Source organism: Pongo abelii, chromosome 13, assembly GCF_028885655.2.
Source record: "Pongo abelii isolate AG06213 chromosome 13, NHGRI_mPonAbe1-v2.0_pri, whole genome shotgun sequence".
NCBI classification, from domain to species: Eukaryota; Metazoa; Chordata; class Mammalia; order Primates; family Hominidae; genus Pongo; species Pongo abelii.
In genome coordinates this window covers 51,218,892-51,236,593 of record NC_071998.2, presented here as the reverse complement: position 1 = coordinate 51,236,593, position 17,702 = coordinate 51,218,892, and the positions used below count along the sequence as shown (strand labels likewise).

Genomic DNA, 17,702 nt, shown 5'->3' with positions numbered 1-17,702 from the left:
ATAATATATTGACTTCTTTTGGATTTGAATTTAAACAAGCCTACTACTTAAAAATATATGAGACAATAAGAGACAGTTGAGCACTGACTGAATATTGGATGATACTGGGGAATTATTAACTTTTTCAAATATGGCAATGGTTATATTTTTAAAAAACTATTTTTTTGTAGCTACAAATGGATATGTTTATATATGAAATAGCATAAAGTTTGGAATTTGTTTCAAAATAATGCAGTGTATGTGTGATGGGAGTGAATGGGGGTGGATTGACAAGCGTGAAGCTGGGTGATGGGTAATGGAGCTCACTGTAGTGTTCTCTTTGGCTTATGTTTGACAGTTTCCATAATAAACTGTTTGAAAAGAATGAGCTATGGTCAACCACCTTTCAATCAATGCAATTTTGGCTTTTGCTGCTCTGGCTGTAGGCAGGCGCCTTGATGTGAAGGTTCTGGCAGACAAGACATGGCTGTGTAGAAGCTGCCTTGGGAGTGAGGAATTGCATTGTCAGGGCCTTTGAAATACCTGGGACCATGGTTTTCCAGGTCTCTGCTGTACTTGTGTATTGATCTTCCTCTTCCCCTTTCTCTCACTCCTGCCGGTTCCTCTCAATCACCGGAGTGGTGACAGGATTCAGTGGAATGATCTAGATGAGATGAACTCTGGAGGATTTGCTCTCAGGAATGGTGGCATTGGCTGTTAGTCGCATGCCTCTTCTTGCTTACACTGTGATTTTGGGACTAACCACAGACCACACGTCAAAAACCATCCTCTTCTACTGGTGCCTGAGACTTGACATTACTTCTCCATTGCCAAACATAGAGTCTTGGATCCTATTGAAAGATAAAGTCCATGTAAAAGGGCTGACTCTGTAACTGATCAGTTTTCAAGTTAAGGTGCCAAGAAAAAAACTTATGCTCAGAGGGTTCTGTTACTCATTTGGGTATGACTGTTTTCATCTACTCTAGTAAAAATGTTAAATAAAGAGATGGAATAGTATTAATCGTAAAATTTTCTCCATTCAGATATTTTCATGCTCTTGGTGTATGCTATTGTTTATATATATTAGAATCTAAGATGGTATCTGATTTAATACAGAATTATTATTGATTTTAATTTTCATATGGTAACTTTTCATGCTATTCCAAGAAGAACACTATGATTTTTAGGGGGTTCTGCTACTAGGTAAAGTTTGAGAGCAGAGCACTGCAGAATGACTTATATTTTAGTGTGAGTGAAGGATTTGAGGGTGGGTTTGATGAGAGGCAGAATAGCTTTATTCTACGTGAGAACTGAAATTGGAAAAACCTCAACCCAACCCTTGTCTTGTTTAAGAATGTGTTTCCTTGACAACACCATTTAAGTACAATAACTTAAGTGAAAGTTAAATTCTTAGGAGTAACACCCAAGCAGGGAGAGATGATATTTCAGCTTAGCTTTTCCTGGGAGTTAGTGACTGAACCTGCTGGGTCATAGGCTGTAAGATGTATTTCTTACTCTAGAGAATATAGTTGTAATGACACAAGAATAGAAATTAATCAGAGTTTTTTTTTTTTCATTCCTTCTAATCTTTGTTTAAGTAGTTCAAGATCTTAGCCAAGGGATGGGGACAATTGCTGGCAAGAAAGGAAGCTTTCTGAATGGGCGTGAACCTTGAAACTCGGAATAAAACCGACTGGAGAGGGACACCTTGAATTTAATTCACATTTTTAATCTGAAAAATTAGAGGGAAGGGCAGGAAGCATTTAGACTATCAGCAAATTAACTATTACTGTCTCCAGCCTCTCCTTCAATTTAAGGCAGCTGGGGTATGTGTAAGCCAGATGTTACCAAAGGGAATCATGGTAAGATGTGTAACTAGAAGCTTAAAGATTGTGATTTCTAATCTTCGACGGTTGATGTCTTCTGGGATATAGAGTGTCTACAATCATGCTCTATAGATAGATTTTGTCATTTATTGCTCAAGGATGAAAACAAGCATCCAAAAATTCTTTAAGTCTGTGTTATTTTTCCTATTCTATTTGGATCAAAATCTGTATTATCACTCTCCCCCTCTCTCTCTGTCAAATCATCTTTCTTGCTATCTCACATCTCTCATTGTATGCACCAGAGTTGTGCTGTTCACCAGCCACATGTGGCTACTGAGCACTTGGCATGTGGCTAGTCCAAACTGAGATGTGAGTATTAAATAAACAGTGGATTAGGAAGACTAAGGATGGATAAATGAATATAAAATATCTCACCAATAGTTTTAAAATGTTGACTACATGTAGAAATGGAAATAGATATATTCAGTTAAATAAAACATTATTAAAATTAACTTCAATATTTATTACTTTTCTAATATGGTGATTAGTATGTTCAAAATTACTGTGTAGCTCACATTATATTTCTATTGGATAGAGCCACACTAGAAAATATTCATGACATCTTTAATTTGTGCTAGAGACCAAAGGTATGAGATCAGAAGCTGGATCCCTCAGTTTGAATTGTGGTTCTCCACTTTATACATATGTGGCCTTAGACAGTTCTAAAAATCTCCATGCCTTTGTGTCCTATTCTATAAAATGCAGAGAGAAAGAGTTGCTCTTGCATCGGGTGGTTATGAGATTGCCTGAGACAGTGGCTGGTTCAGAGCAAGTTATGAGTATTACTACTTCTGATGATATTCCTACTCTGTTGCCCTAACCCAGAGCTAATCTCTTGTGTTGCTGAAAATCAGAGACTCTGTTGCAAGAAGGGGTAGGCAGCAGCCTCCCCACTCTTCCCACTATTTACTCATTTTTACTTGCCGTCAACTTCATACCCATATGCCCTTGTATGATCTGAATGTGTCCCCCAAATGAATGTGTGAATGTGTTGGAAACTTGATCCCCAGCACAGCGGTGTTGGGAAGTGGGATCTTTTTTTTTTTTCCTAAGATGGGGTTTCACTCTTGTTTCCAGGCTGGAGTGCAATGGTGCGATCTCGGCTTACTGCAACCGCCACCTTGGGTTCTCTTTTTTCAGCCTCCTAAGTAGCTGGGATTACAGGTGTGTGCCATCATGCCTGGCTAATTTTTGTATTTTTAGTAGAGACAGAGTTTTGCCATATTGGCCAGGCTGGTCTCAAACTCTGGACCTCAGGTGATCCGCCCACCCCGGCTTCCCAAAGTATGGGGATTAAAGGCATGAGCCACCTCGCCCGGCTGGAAAGTGGGGTCTTTTAGGAAGTGTTTAGGTCATGAGGGGTTTGTCCTCATAAATCAATTAATGCTCTTATAAAAAGGGTTTGTGAAAGCGGGTTCTTTCTCTCCTGTTCTTCGTCTCTATTAGCTCTTCCGCCTTCCACCATGTAAGGACACAGTGTCTTGGCCCACACCAGATACTGGTACCTTGATCTTGGACTTTCCAGCATCCTGAACTGTGAGGAAATAAATTTATTTTCTTTATAAATTGCCCAGTCTGTAGTCTCCTGTTATACCAGTGCAAAACAAACTAAGATGTGCCCCTTTAACATTTGAGGACAGGGACTGCACATTCGATTCCTTCATTTCACCCACAGAGTTCTACATGTGGATCATGCACAACAAATAATTGTTTGTAACAAAAAAAGGAGAACATAACTTGTCTAGGAAATACAGATTTGGTGATTGGAACAAGTTTAAAGAATGTCTTTGGAAACATGCTGAGAGCCTATGACATCATCATGTAATATGTCTTTTGTTTCTCATGGCAACCTGAAAGATTATTAAATTGACTATTGACTGCTGCTTTTAAGCAATATACAACAAGAATTTCCTTCCAGAAGAAAAGCTGTGCATTTTTCAAAAAGGAAGAGAATGTGTAATGTCTGAAGATCTTCATTATAAGTCATTCTTTGTTTCAAAATTATACTTGCTTGCCTTTCTGTTTCTATTAAAAATAAAAACACACTCCTTCATGCTTCAAATGAGGTAAGATAATGGTGGTAGGATGTCAGTCCTAAGCCTGTCCCAGGGAAGTAAAGGGTTATAATTAGGTGGCCCATTGAGCCTCAACCCTCACTCTGAGGAAATATTCAGAATCAGGGAACACATCTTTTTTCTTCTGAAGTGCTGGTGGAAGCTTAGCCGGAGGTACTGGTGCCCCCCTCTTTTAGCTGTCCCCAAAGGTCAAATATCCTGATCACAGTTTCAGGTTGAGGCCCATCTGGATAAATGAAGACCACAAACTACAGGTGGAGAGAAGCCAAGCATGTACTATCCAGTGGCTTAACTATGCATTCTCTAGGGGATCAAAAGATAGCAAACCTCCTTGGTCAATCATTGTGTATAACACCCATCTCCCTAAGATTCAATCAATCTGAATGAGTGCTGTCCCAGACCGAGGTAGCCTCTCTGATTTAGCAGCTTTTAAAATTGGCTACCATAACATCCTATAGGATGTTGTTCATCCAGTATCACAGGGTCCAAGAAAACTATCCTCAGTCATTTTACTTAGAGGCAACTTACATGAAATCTGCCTGAGTGAGCTATGTGGTAGAATGTGAGAATGGTTCCAACTCCAACTCAGAGAAATCTCTCTGTAAGGAATGTTCAGGAAGAAATGTAGAGATTGAATCCAAAGATTAATTAAAAGATCTCGGCAGGTTATGGTGGCTCATGCCTGTAATCCCAGCACTTTGGGAGGCCTAGGTGGGTGGATCACGAGGTCAAGAGATCGAGACCATCCTGGCCAACATGGTGAAACCCTGTCTCTACTAAAAATACAAAAAATACCAAAAAAAAAAAAAATAGCTGGGCGTGGTGGCGCACGCCTGTAGTCCCAGCTACTCGGGAGGCTGAGGCAGGAGAATCACTTGAACCCGAGAGGAGGAGGTAGCAGTGAGCTGAGATCGTGCCACTGTACTCCAGCCTGGTGACAGAATGAGAATCTATCTCAAAACCAAAACCAAAACAAAACAAAAAAGATCTCATTTATTTGTAGTGTCTGTGCTATAGGATTTATGTTTCCTGAATTATGGAGCTAGTAAAAATACTCCATCCCTCTTGGCAAAGCACAGAGAACAAATAATTTTACACAAACCTCAGAAGCCACATTGCACAAAGGAACAGGTGACCAGAGGACACTTGCTTCTGGCAATTCCCTCAGACAAATTTGTAAAACAAGTAACAGTTGATTCAACAACCACAGGCTTTGGTCTTGTTTCAAACCCTTCTTCTCTGGAACTGGCCTTTTGCCTGAAGCCAGCTTTGGACCTATCCTGTACTATCCTGTCTCTACTTTCCTCTTCTGGGTGAAGGAGAACATCCATTTTTTTGTTCAGATAAAAAGTACTCTTGTGAGAATGAAACTAATAATGCTTCAGTGACTTTCAGAGGCTTCCTGGTTCCCACTGTATCAATTTAAACTCCTTTGTCAAGATTTCAGGATCCTCCAGTATTGTCAAACACATCTTGTTTTTCCCACGAGTGCATGCTAAGCCTTTATTCCTTTTGTTCATCTCATCTAAAATTGCCTTCCTGCTTCTCATGTTCTGGCTGACATTTAAGGCTCCGTTTAAGTTCTATTTCCTCTGTAAAGATTTCATTGTTTCTTTTAGCCATTCTGAGGACATTTACTCAGTACCCACACCATGAAGACACTACCCTGACTTGTTCACTCTCACTTCTGGTGTGTAACTCATATCTCCCAGCTAGTGGCAAACCACCGCTTGACACTTCACTTTCCATGCCCAGAACTTAGCTACTGCTGAGGTTACTGGGGGCTCTTTCTACAGAGAGAGGAAGAAGTTTCTGACATCGAAACTACCTCAAATGGAATGAGGTCATTTAGGATGTAATGAGTTCCTTCTCAGTGGAAGCTATCAACTAGAGGTCACTGGAAGGGGCTTTCCCTAATGCATAGATCTTAGTTGATTCTTTATAGACATTTGATGAATGAATGAATACAGGCTGTTGGGAAAGAGATTCAGATATTCAGTTGGCATGTGACAAAATTCTCAACACCAAGTTTCTATTATTATATAAAATGGTTGCTCATTAAAGAAAAGCATTTGTCACATCATAAGTCTTTTCTCATTTCGAAACAATTTCACATTTGTTACCTCACTTGATTTTAGCAAACTTGTGAGAGGTGTGAACTTTCACCATTATCTAAGTGTTACACATGAGGAAAGTGATGGAAACATAACAAGGATGTGTAGAAGGTGCATGAGGAGATGGGGACACAACAATAACCAGGAAACAATGGTTGCCATGCTCTGGCCTTGGGCCATTTAGTGGTGGAGGGTTTGGGAGACAAGTCAGGGATAACGATGGGAAAATAAACCATAGTTAAACTTACTTATCCAGTTTGTGCTTGGATCCCCTGGACTACCTATTAAACCAGGACTCTGTGCAGAAGCTGCTGGTTTCCTCTTCAACAAAGAAGTTAGAATTGCAATTTGGGTGAACATTTTTAAGTGAGCCATAGCTGCTCTTTTATTACCTTGTGATAGGGTCCAAAAACACTCAGAAAATTTGAAAATTCCAAACTGTGGGGCTTCAGGAGATGTATATGAAATTTATTTTCTGCTTTAGTGGAATGGTGGATATGAAGTCATCACATAACAAGGAATGCCTTTTTTTTTTTTTTTTTTTTTTTTTTTTTGAGACAGGGTTTTGCTCTGTAGCCCAGGCTGCAGTGCAATGATGCGATCTCAGCTCACTGCAACCTCCACCTCCTGGGTTCAAGTGATTCTTGTGCCTTAGCCTCTTGAGTAGCTGGGACAACAGGCATGTGTCACCATGTCTGGCTAATTTTATATTTTCAGTAGAGACGGGGTTTCGCCATGTTGTCCAGGCTGGTCTTGAACTCCTGGTCCCAATTGATCTACCTGCCTCAGCCTCCCAAAGTGTTGGCATTACAGATGTGAGCCATGGTACCTGGCCAGGAATACCTATTTTAAGAGTAGAATGTGTTAAAGGGCTGAGGTAAATCATAGTAGTATTTTCCTAATGCTGTCTTGTAAACCTTGACAGTATAATATGAATTCAGCAACACAGTTATCAGTCAGATACAATGTTCAAATCATTTTGCTGAACACCTGTCAAAAGCTTTGGTTATGCTCCCTGTTGAAGAGGACATCATGAAAAGACTTGGGCAGTATCGTAAGTGTGAAGTAAGAGAATGACAAATTGATCAGGGTGTATTATATGTGGCTGTATTTGTTTTCTATTACTACCTAACAAATTATCACAAATGAAGCAGGTTAAAATGACTCACAGGAGTCGTCAGGACTCAGCTAAGATGTGCCCAGTGCACATCTTAGCAGGGTCCTCTGCTTAGAATTTCACAAAGCTGCAATCAAAGTACTGGCTGGATTGAATTGCTTTCTAGATCTCAGGATTCTCTTTTAGGTTCCCTCAGGTTGTTGACAGAACTCAATTCCTTGCGGTTGTAGGACTGAGGCCCCCGCTGTATTGCTGGCTTCCAGCTGGGGCTGCCCTTAGCTCCTAGAGCCACTCAGTATCTTGCCTCATGGGCCTTCTCACAACATGGCAGCTTATGATTTCAAGGCCAGGAGGAGAATCTCTGACCTCCTCTGTTTCTGACTTCTAGACCCTCTTTTAAAGGACTTTCCTTATTAGGTCAGGCTTACAAAGTATAATCTCCTTTTTGATTAACTTGAAATCAACTGATTAAGAATTTTAATTACATATGTAAAAACTCCTTCACTTTTGCCAAATAACATAACTTAATCACTGGAGTAAAATCCTACCATATTCACAGGTCACTAAAGGAAGGGGATTATACAGGGCATGCAGATCAGAAGTGGAAATCTTCAGATCATCTTAGAATTTTTCCTACTATACTAGTGAATCAGAAGGCAAAACATCATCTTGTTAGTGACGTTTCTCTAATACCAACTCTCCCATACCAGTTGGGTGTCCTACAATTCAATTCTGACACTATCTGAAGTGAGCATCAGATCCTACACGTTAAGGGTGCAGACTGTTCTCACATCAGACAGCAGATGTTAAGTCCCAGGGGCCGTCTGTACTTCTGTCTCATGAACCACAAATTTGAGGGTTCCTATGACCACCTCTCAGGTTCAATAATTTGCTAGAATGACTCACACAGCTCAGGGAAGCACTGTAATTACGGTTACTGATTTGTTATATAGGATACAAATGAACAGCCAGGTGAAGAGTTACATAGGGCAACAAGGTATGTGAGCAGAGTTGAGGGATGGGGCACAGTGCTACATGATATTTCCAGGCACGTCGCCATCCCAGCACATCCTTGTGTTCAGCAACCTCCAAATTTCCCAAATCTTGTTGTTTCAGAGTTTTTTATATGGGACTTCATTACATAACATTCAAGTGTTATGGACTGAATATTTGTATCCCCCGCCATGTAAATTCACATGTTGAAGCCCTAATCCTCAATTTGATAATATTTGGAGATGGGGTTTTTGGGAGGTAATTAGGATTAGATCAGGTTGTGAGAGAGGGGCCTTCTTGATGAGATTAGTTGCCTTAAAAAAGGAGGAAGAAAGATCCTTCTCTCTTTTTCTCTGTCTGGCTCTGTGTGTGTTGTGTGTATGTGCACTGAGGAAAGGTCACATGAAGACATAGCAAGAAGGTGGATATCTGCAAGCCAGGAAGAGAGCCCTTATCAGCAACCAAATTGGCCAGCACGTTGATCTGGAAGTACCTAGCCTCCTGGGAGAATAAGTTTTTGTTGCTTAAGACATCCAGTATATGGTATGTACTTGTGACAGCCAAGCCAACTAAGACAGTAGGCGCATGTAATTAAATTATTGGCCACATGATTGACCCTGTTCTCTAGCCCCTGTTCACTTCTGGGGACCTCCTTGGTAGATAGGGGCTGAAAGTTTCAACCGTGTAATTAGGTAGGAGAATGTGCGTAGGTTATATGCAGATACTATACCATTTTATATAAGGGACTTGAGCATCCGTGCATTTTGGTATCTGAGGGCGGTCCTGGAATCAATCCTCCATGGATACCAAGGGAAGTCTGTATATGTGTATGTGCATATAACACACACACACACACATGCGTGCGCACACACACACATACACACCAAGCTACAATATATATTCAGCACCAAGCTACGATATATATACATATCTAACATCAGTGTGATTTTGGTGTTAATTCTCCAAACAAGGAAATGCTTAACCAGTGTCACCAAGGGGTTATCTTTTTCATTGTTTAATTCTAGACTTTCTTTCTCTGTGCATTTATGGTTATTCCTGATCTCACCTCAGTCTACCTCTGACATGGATACATGGTAGATTAAAAGTCTCATTTGGGAACCAGGACTGATAAAGGACTACTGGATTCTTAGTCTTCCTGGATGCATTTGCACTATGCTTTGCTTGTTTGTTTTTGGAGATGGAGTCTCAATCTGTCGCCCAGGCTGGAGTGCAGTGGTGCAATCTCAGCTCACTGCAACCTCCGACTCTCGGGTTCAAGCATTTCTCCTGCCTCAGCCTCCCGAGTAGCTGGGATTACAGGTGCACACCATCACACCCAGCTAATTTTTGTATTTTTAGTAGAGACGGGGTTTCACCATGTTGGCCAGGCTTGTCTTGAACTCCTGACATTGCCCGCCTCGGCCTCCCAAAGTGCTGGGATTACAGGCGTGAGCTACCGTGCCTGGCCTGCACTATGTTTTTAAAATTTGTATTTTATTTTTATTTTTTCTTCTTTTTTTTAATTTGTACAAATTTGTGGGGCACATGCAAAGTTTTGTTACATGTATATAATGTGTAGTAATCAAGTCAGGGCATTTAGGGTGTCCATCACCTGAGTACCAAATATTTTTGTTAAGTATTGTCACCTTACTCTACGAAACACTGAATTTATTCCGTTTTACTGTATGTTTGTATACTTTAATGCACTTCTCTTATCCCCTTCACTCCTCTCTACTCACCCTTCCCAGTCTCTGCTATCTTTCCACTCTCTACCTCCATCTGATCAAATTTTTTAGCTCCCACATATGAGTGAGAACATGTGATATCTGTCTTGTTGTGCCTGGCTTATTTCACTTATGATAATAACCTCAAGTTCCAACCACGTTGCTACAAATGACATGATTTCATCTTTTATAATGACTAACTAGTATTCCATTGTGTACATAAGGCACATTTTCTTTATTCACTCATCCATTGATGAACACGGGTTGATTCCATATCTTTGCTATTGTGAATAGTACTGTGATAAACATGGGAGGCAGGCATACCTCTGATAATGTTGATTTCTTTTCCTGTGCATAGATAACCCATTTGTACTATGTTTAAGCTTTGCAGGGGAGTCTTCATCAGCTGAATGTCTACAGGTGTGATTTGCCCTGTTCATATTTATAATTGCAGTCCTTGTCAGTACCAAAAGTTAGACATATTCCTATCACCTGTTGCTGATAGAGGACAGCACTGCTTTTCCTCACTGTTATTCTAGTAGGGTTTTGCAATCTATTCTTAAGTTGAGGACAAGAAGAACAATCTTGATTAATGCACACAAATGCCTTCAAATGTTTTCACAATTTTCCTCTGCATATGTTCTATATTGCACTCCAAAATGTATCCCTTAGCTGGAGCTGTGCTTACTTTTCCATGTCACCATTTCATTCTCATGTACGCTCATGCTACAGCTATAAATTGCTTTAAACTGTTCCTCAGTAACTTAACACAACTTTGAACTGACACTTGAGATTATTATAATAATAATCTCAAGTTCCAACCATGTTGCTACAAATGACATGATTTCATGTCATTTGCATGCATCCAGGAAGACTATGACACTGTGGGCAGAGCAATGAGCGTCTTCTTTATTCCTAAGTGTCACCAAGCAAGTAAGAAATGCCTGTGGGTGTCAGACACAGGTTCGTGTAATTGTCAGGGGTAAGGAAGGAGAGGAAGAAGAGAGAGGGAAAAGACATGGGAAGGAAACATGGAAGAAGGTAGAGCAAAAGAAGAGAAAAAGAAACAAGTCCATTTTGTAGCAGAAGACACACACACACACCAAGATTACGTCAATGGTGAAACCTAGTTAAAATAGTTCTAAAGGTAATTTAGGTTTTTGAAGGATTTTCTTGTGGAAGGAGCCTATACCATGCCCCAAAAGGGCTAACTGAAGACCAGGAACCAAGATACAGGACCAAATGGGGCAGAGAAACCAGGAGGAGTAGAGAGGTGAAGTCTCAGTGAGCCTGGAAGAATTTCCAAAGTGGAATGCAAGACAATCAGAGTGTTTTTAACCAGGGCAATTTGTTTCAGGTCCCAGAGTTAGGGATGACAGGTCAGTACCTAGAAGCGGGTCTCCTGACCCCACTGTGGAACACACTCATCTCTGAGGCCCAGACCCTGCAGCAGGGCAGCACATCTGATTATGTGACTCTGACAAAATGTCAGAGAAATGAAAACAAATGGCTGAGTAGTCCCTGGGGGTATAAAGAGTTCAGTTATTAAGCTCCTCGACCAGAAACATCAAGATTTAGTCATCTAGGATGATTTTATTCCATTTTCTATTATGGGCTGCACCACATAAATCTGTGTTTTATTGCTGGAGTGAGATGCCAGATAATTTCGAGATTACTTTTGGCACTGTCTGAGTTGGCTCACTGCTGTGCCGACAAGTGCTTGTGGAAAATTAGCAGCAATGATATTAATCACTTTCTTTGGGGCTTCCCCCACCCCAGCCCTGCTAGAGCTTTGTTTTGTCCTTCTTCCGAAAAACAAAAACACAAAAACATTTCTTCTAAAATACAGATATCTCAAGTGGAATTAGAGAGTGGGCTGAGGTCAGGAGAGGGAGGTGGTAGTCACGTCTGAGACACAGGAGAGGTGGGACGTAATGAGGCATCCATTGTGTGATGCTATTGTTATGTCATATTTCTCATGCTGGAATCCTCTGTGATGAGACTGCTGGGAAATGGAAGGAAAACAAGGAAAACTGATATTGAAGAATATAAAAGTATAGCCGGTTTCCTCCTTTGATCACCACATTCAACTGGTGCAATACAGGGATGTAAAGGAAGGCAAGAAATGGAGGTGGATGAATGGACGGGTGGATGAATGGATGGGTGGATGAGTGAGGGATTTTAGCACACACACAACCTCACACCTGTACACATACACATACTCATTTTGCTCTGAAAAAGGCAGTTTATTTTGGGGCCAACCGCCTTGACAATTGATACTTTCATTCTCTGTCTCACAATGTCCCCATTAGTCATGCTAATGCCCTCAAACACTCTCCTATCAAAAGCTGCTTTCTTTTTGTTTTTTTTTTAACTTTTATTTTAGGTTTGGGAGTACATGTGCAGATTTGTTACGTAGGTAAACTCATGTCACAGGGGTTTGTTGTACAGATTATTTTATCACCCAGGTATTAAGCCTAGTACCCAATAGTGATTTTTCTGTTCCTCTTCCTCCTACCCTCAAGTAGACCCCAGTGTCTCTTTCCTTCTTTGTGTTTGTAAGTTCTCATCATTTAGCTTCCATTTATAAGTGAGAACATGCAGTGTTTGGTTTTCTGCTCCTGTGTTAGTTTGCTAAGGATAATCACCTCCAGCTCCACTCATGTTCCTGCAAAAGACATGATCTTGTTCCTTTTTATAAAAAAGGTGATTTCTTGAGAATCTCTGAGCTTAGGTCAGAAATTGTGTTAGTTTAAGTTACTGCATTGTCCACCCAAGGAGGTTCTGCTTTTGATAGAACAGCAACTTTGTCATCTCGGTACCTATACATATTTATTGAATTAAATGTAAGTCTCACATCCAAACTTACGTAGAGAACAAAAAGTTTTGATTCCCACTGCAGAAATTCCTGGTATTAAGCAAACTATTTCTGGGGGGCAGTATGGATAAGCAGACAACTGGGATTTCTTGGGAAGCCAACTTAGATGTTACCAAGCATTGCCTGTGAGCATTTGGCTCTAATTGCTATTAATATGTACACAAATCCACATAAACAGTCCTCATTGTGAACCAAGAGCCCCTGAGAGTTCTTTTAAGCCATTATTCGCAAACTCTAGCCATTCATTTTAAGCCATTATTCGCAAACTCTAGCCATTCACAGCCCCTCTCTCCACTACTTTTCTATTTCTTTACTTTACCTCATGCTCCCGTTATAGCTATTCTGTCCTAAACTTTCCCTCTCATTCAGCTAGATATTTCCCTTCTGCTCACTCCCCGACTCTGAATGTTCTCTACTCAACCTACCTCCCCTGCACACCCAGTATTCACCTGTTCTCTTCAGTGACTCTGGACAGCATCACCTGGTTGGGCTCATCTTCTGGTTGGGCTCAGCTGATGGAGGCATCAGTAGGAGACAAGTCTATGGGAGGAGAGTGAGGAGTTGTAGTGTTCCCGGCTACTCCTTTCCTGTGCTGCTGTGGTTCTCACAGTGGCTATGACACTTTACAACACAATTTCTGCTGGGTGGTCCCTCTTTCATGGTTTCAGCTCTTATTGTGTTTACCAACACCACTTGTTTTCCTTGCCCCATGAAGTGTATAGGGTAATGGTTCCCCGCTAATGCTGGTTGTTGGGTACCTCATCATCTATTGTTGATACTTCGAGTATTTTGCCTATTTCTAGCTAGAACCCTGATTAATATAACCATTTTCTAATCATTTCCATTGTGTCTTTTAAACTTCCTTCCTTTCATTGTCAACAAATTCCTGTGTCGTTTCCCTTTCTTCTTAAACATGCTCTGTCTTTTCACTTAAGCTAAAGCCATTTTCTCCACTGCAAATATCACATGCTTTGCAACTCACTTAAATGAAAGCTTCTCTTTCTCCCATGTACCCTATGTCTTGGGACTAAGTGCGGGAGTTTATGGCTGTTTTCGTTGCATCATTCTGCAGCTTCTAGAACTTTAGTCTACCTTAGACATTCTGCATCCCCTTACCCTCTGATGCCACACTTCCCCTTCATAGTGACCGATTTCCCTGCCCTGCTCAAATCACCACCCATTCCACAAGCTAAAGACATTCTTCTCGAGGATTCTAGCTCTGACTCATGGTCTTCCCATTCACTCATCTCTTCATCCATTCTTACATGTTGTAGGAACTCAATAAATGAGAGCAAATATCATTATTTCCTTCAATCAATCCCCCAACAGTCTGATATATTTTCCATTCTTTTAATAAAAACTTCAATCTTCACCTTTGCCACCTCATTTTTTTTTTTTTTGCTTTCTCTTCATTCCTTTATTTCCTAAAAATCTTACTTCTTTCCATCATTCCATTGAAAGTTCTCTCTCTCTCTTTTTTTTGAGACGGAGTCTCTCTCTGTCATTCAGGCTGGAGTGCAATGGCGTGATCTCGGCTCACTGCAACTGCCGCCTCCTGGGTTCAAGTGACTCTCTCTCTTCAGTCTCCTGAGTAGCTGGGATTACAGGCACCCACCATCATGCCTGGCTAATTTTTGTATTTGTAGTATAGATGGGGTTTCACCATGTTGGCCAGGCTGGTCTTGAAGTCCTGACCTCAGGTGATCCACCTGCCTTGGCCTCCCAAAGTGCTGGGATTATAGGCATGAGCGCCCGGCCTGAAAGTTCTCTTTAAAGTTCACCACTGAGGTGTCAGTTACTAAATATAATGATTTCTTTTCAGTTTTATTCTACTTTTTGCTTCACTTTAATTCAACATTGCAAATATTTTTGAATGTGTTCTAGGTGCCTGGTACTGTGCCAAGTGACCTTGTGGGCCAAAACTCCTCATGTAATTTTTGTAATCTGTATATATTTTTTGTGTGTAGTTATTTAGAATATTTTCTATTTATTTATTTTACTCTTATTGATACATAATATTTACATATTTATGGAGTACATAAGAGTGTTTTTTACTTGCATAAAATATGTAATGATAAAGTCAGAATATTTGGGGTATCTGTCACCTTAAATATTTATTATTTACAGGTGTTGGCATCAAGTCCTCTCTTGTAGTTACTTGGTAGTATACAAAGTTTTCTTGCTAGGTATAGTCACACTAGTCTGATATCAAACATTAAAACTTTTTTCGTCCATATAACTGTATGTTGGCACCCATTAACCAACTTCTTTTCGTCTCCCTCCCATATACACTCATCCTTCAGAATCTCTGGTATCTATCATTCTATTCTCTATGTCCATGAGATCAAATTTTTTAGCTCCCTTATATGGGTGAGAAAATGCAGTACTTGTCTTTCTGTGCCTGGCGTATTTCACTTAACACAATGATCTCCATTTCATCCATGTTGCTGCAGATGATAAGACTCAATTTTTTATGGCTGAATAGTATTCCATTGCGTATATATACCAAATTTTCTTTATCTATTTGTCTGTTGATGAACATTTAGGTTGAAGTAATATCTTTGCTATTGTGAATAGTACTGCAATAAACATTGAGGTAAGGGAACCCTTTGATATACTGATAAATACCTAGTAGTAAGATTGTTCACTGCTGAGAGATCTCAGTATTGTTTTACATAGTGGTTCTGCTAATTTACATTCCCACTGACAGTGTATAAGAGTTCCCTTTTCTCTGCATCCTCATTAGCATCTGCTATATTTTTTCTTTTTAATAGTAGCCATTCTAATTATCTATATCATATCATATATCATATGTGATAGCATATCATGATATGATTTGCATTTTCCTGATGATTAGTGGTATTGAGCATTTTTTCCATGTAACTGTTGGTCATTTGTATGTGTTCTTTTGGGAAAGGTCTATTTAAGTCCTTTGCTAATTTTTAAGGGGATTATTATTACTATTTTTTAATGTTGAGTTGTTTGAGTTGCTTTTATATTCTGAATATTAGTCTCCTGTTGGATGAGCAGTTTGCAAATATTCTCTTTTCCAATTTGAATGCCTTTTATTTATTTCTCTTGTCTGATTGTTCTGGCAAGGACTTCTAGTACTATGTTGAATAGGAGTGGTAAAAATGGGCATCCTTATATTGTTCTAGTTCTTGGAGAAAGGGCTTTCAACTTTTCCCCATTCAGTGTATTAGCAGTGGTTTTGTCATATGCGACCTTTATTATTTTGAGACATGTTTCTTCTACCCCTCATTTTGTTGAGAATTTTTATCATCAAGGATGTTAAATTTTTGTTTTTTGCCCTTCATTATGTTGCTGTGGTGTGTTGCGGGAAGTCAGGGACCCCGAACAGAGGGACTGGCTGAAGCCATGGCAGAAGAACATAAATTGTGAAGATTTCATGGATATTTATTAGTTCCCCAAATTAATACTTTTATAATTTCTTACGCCTGTCTTTACTGCCATCTCTGGACATAAATTGTGAAGATTTCATGAACACTTATCACTTCCCCAGTAAATACTCTTGTGATTTCCTATGCCTGTCTTTACTTTAATCTCTTAATCCTGTCACCTTCATAAGCTGAGGATGAATGTTGCCTCAGGACCCTGTGATGATTGCGTTAACTGCACAAATTGTTTAAACAATATGAAATCTGGGCATCTTGTAAAAAGAACAGGATAACAGTGATGTTCAGGGAACAAGGGAGGTAACCTTAAAGTCTGGCTGCCTGTGGGCCGGGTGGAACAGAGCCATATTTCTGTTCTTTCAAAAGCATATAGGAGAAATATCGCTGAATTCTTTTTCTCAGCAAGGAACATCCCTGAGAAAGAGAATGTGTTCCCAAGGGGAGGTCTCTGAAATGGTCACTTTGGGAATGTCTGTCTTTTATGGTTGCAGATAAGGGATGAAATAAGCCCCGGTCTCCTGTAGTGCTCCCAGGCTTATTAGGACGAGGAAATTCCTGCCTAATACATTTGGTCAGACCGGTTATCTGCTCTCAAACCCTGTCTCCTGATAAGATGTTATCAATGACAATGCGTGCCCGAAACTTCATTAGCAATTTTAATTTCAGCCCGGTCCTGTGATCTCGCCCTGCCTCCATTTGCCTTGTGATATTTTATTACCTTGTGAAGCATGTGATCTCTGTGACCCACACCCTATTTGCACACTCCCTCCCCTTTTGAAAATCACTAATAAAAACTTGCTGGTTTTGCAGCTTGGGGGGCATCACGGAACCAGCTGACATGTGATGTCTGCCCTGGACACCCAGCTTTAAAATTTCCCTCTTTTGTACTCTTTCCCTTTATTTCTCAGACTGGCTGGCACTTAGGGAAATAGAAAAGAACCTACAAATAATTATCAGGGGTGGGTTCCAGAGCAATCCAGTGATTGCTCTGGCAAGGACTTCTAGTACTAAGTTGAATAGGAGTGGTAAAAATGGGCATCCTTATATTCGTTCTAGTTCTTGGAGAAAAGGCTTTCAGCTTTTCCCCATTCAGTATATTAGCTGTGGTTTTGTCACATGCGACCTTTATTATTTTGAGATATGTTTCTTCTATGCCTCATTTTGTTGAGAATTTTTATCATCAAGGGTGTTAAATTTTTGGTTTTGCCCTTCATTATGTTGCTGTGGTGTATCTTGTTTATTGATGTATATATGTTGAACTATGCTTGCATCCCTGCTACAAATCCCACTTGCTCATGGTGTATTATCTTTTTGGGGTGCTGTTGGATTCAGTTTGATAGTATTTTGTTGAGAATTTTTGCATCTATGTTCATCAGGGATATTGGCCTGTAGTTTCATTTTTTTGTTGTGTCCTTGTCCAGTTTTGGTATCAGGGTAATGTTGGTCTCATAGAACGAGTTAGGGAGAATTCCGTTCTCTTCAACTTTTTGGAATAGTTTGAGAAGGATTGGTATTAGTTG

General features: G+C 40.1%; 1 long non-coding RNA gene across 1 annotated transcript in view; it reads left to right on the top strand.

Moving 5' to 3' along the window:
- Positions 1 to 11,883: 11,883 nt before the first annotated feature.
- LOC129047729 (uncharacterized) overlaps positions 11,884 to 17,702 on the top strand; it is a 39,054-nt gene continuing 33,235 nt past the window's right edge. The window contains exon 1 of the long non-coding RNA XR_008509492.1: positions 11,884 to 12,035. This is a non-coding gene — a long non-coding RNA (uncharacterized LOC129047729). The remainder of the gene's footprint in view (positions 12,036 to 17,702) is intronic.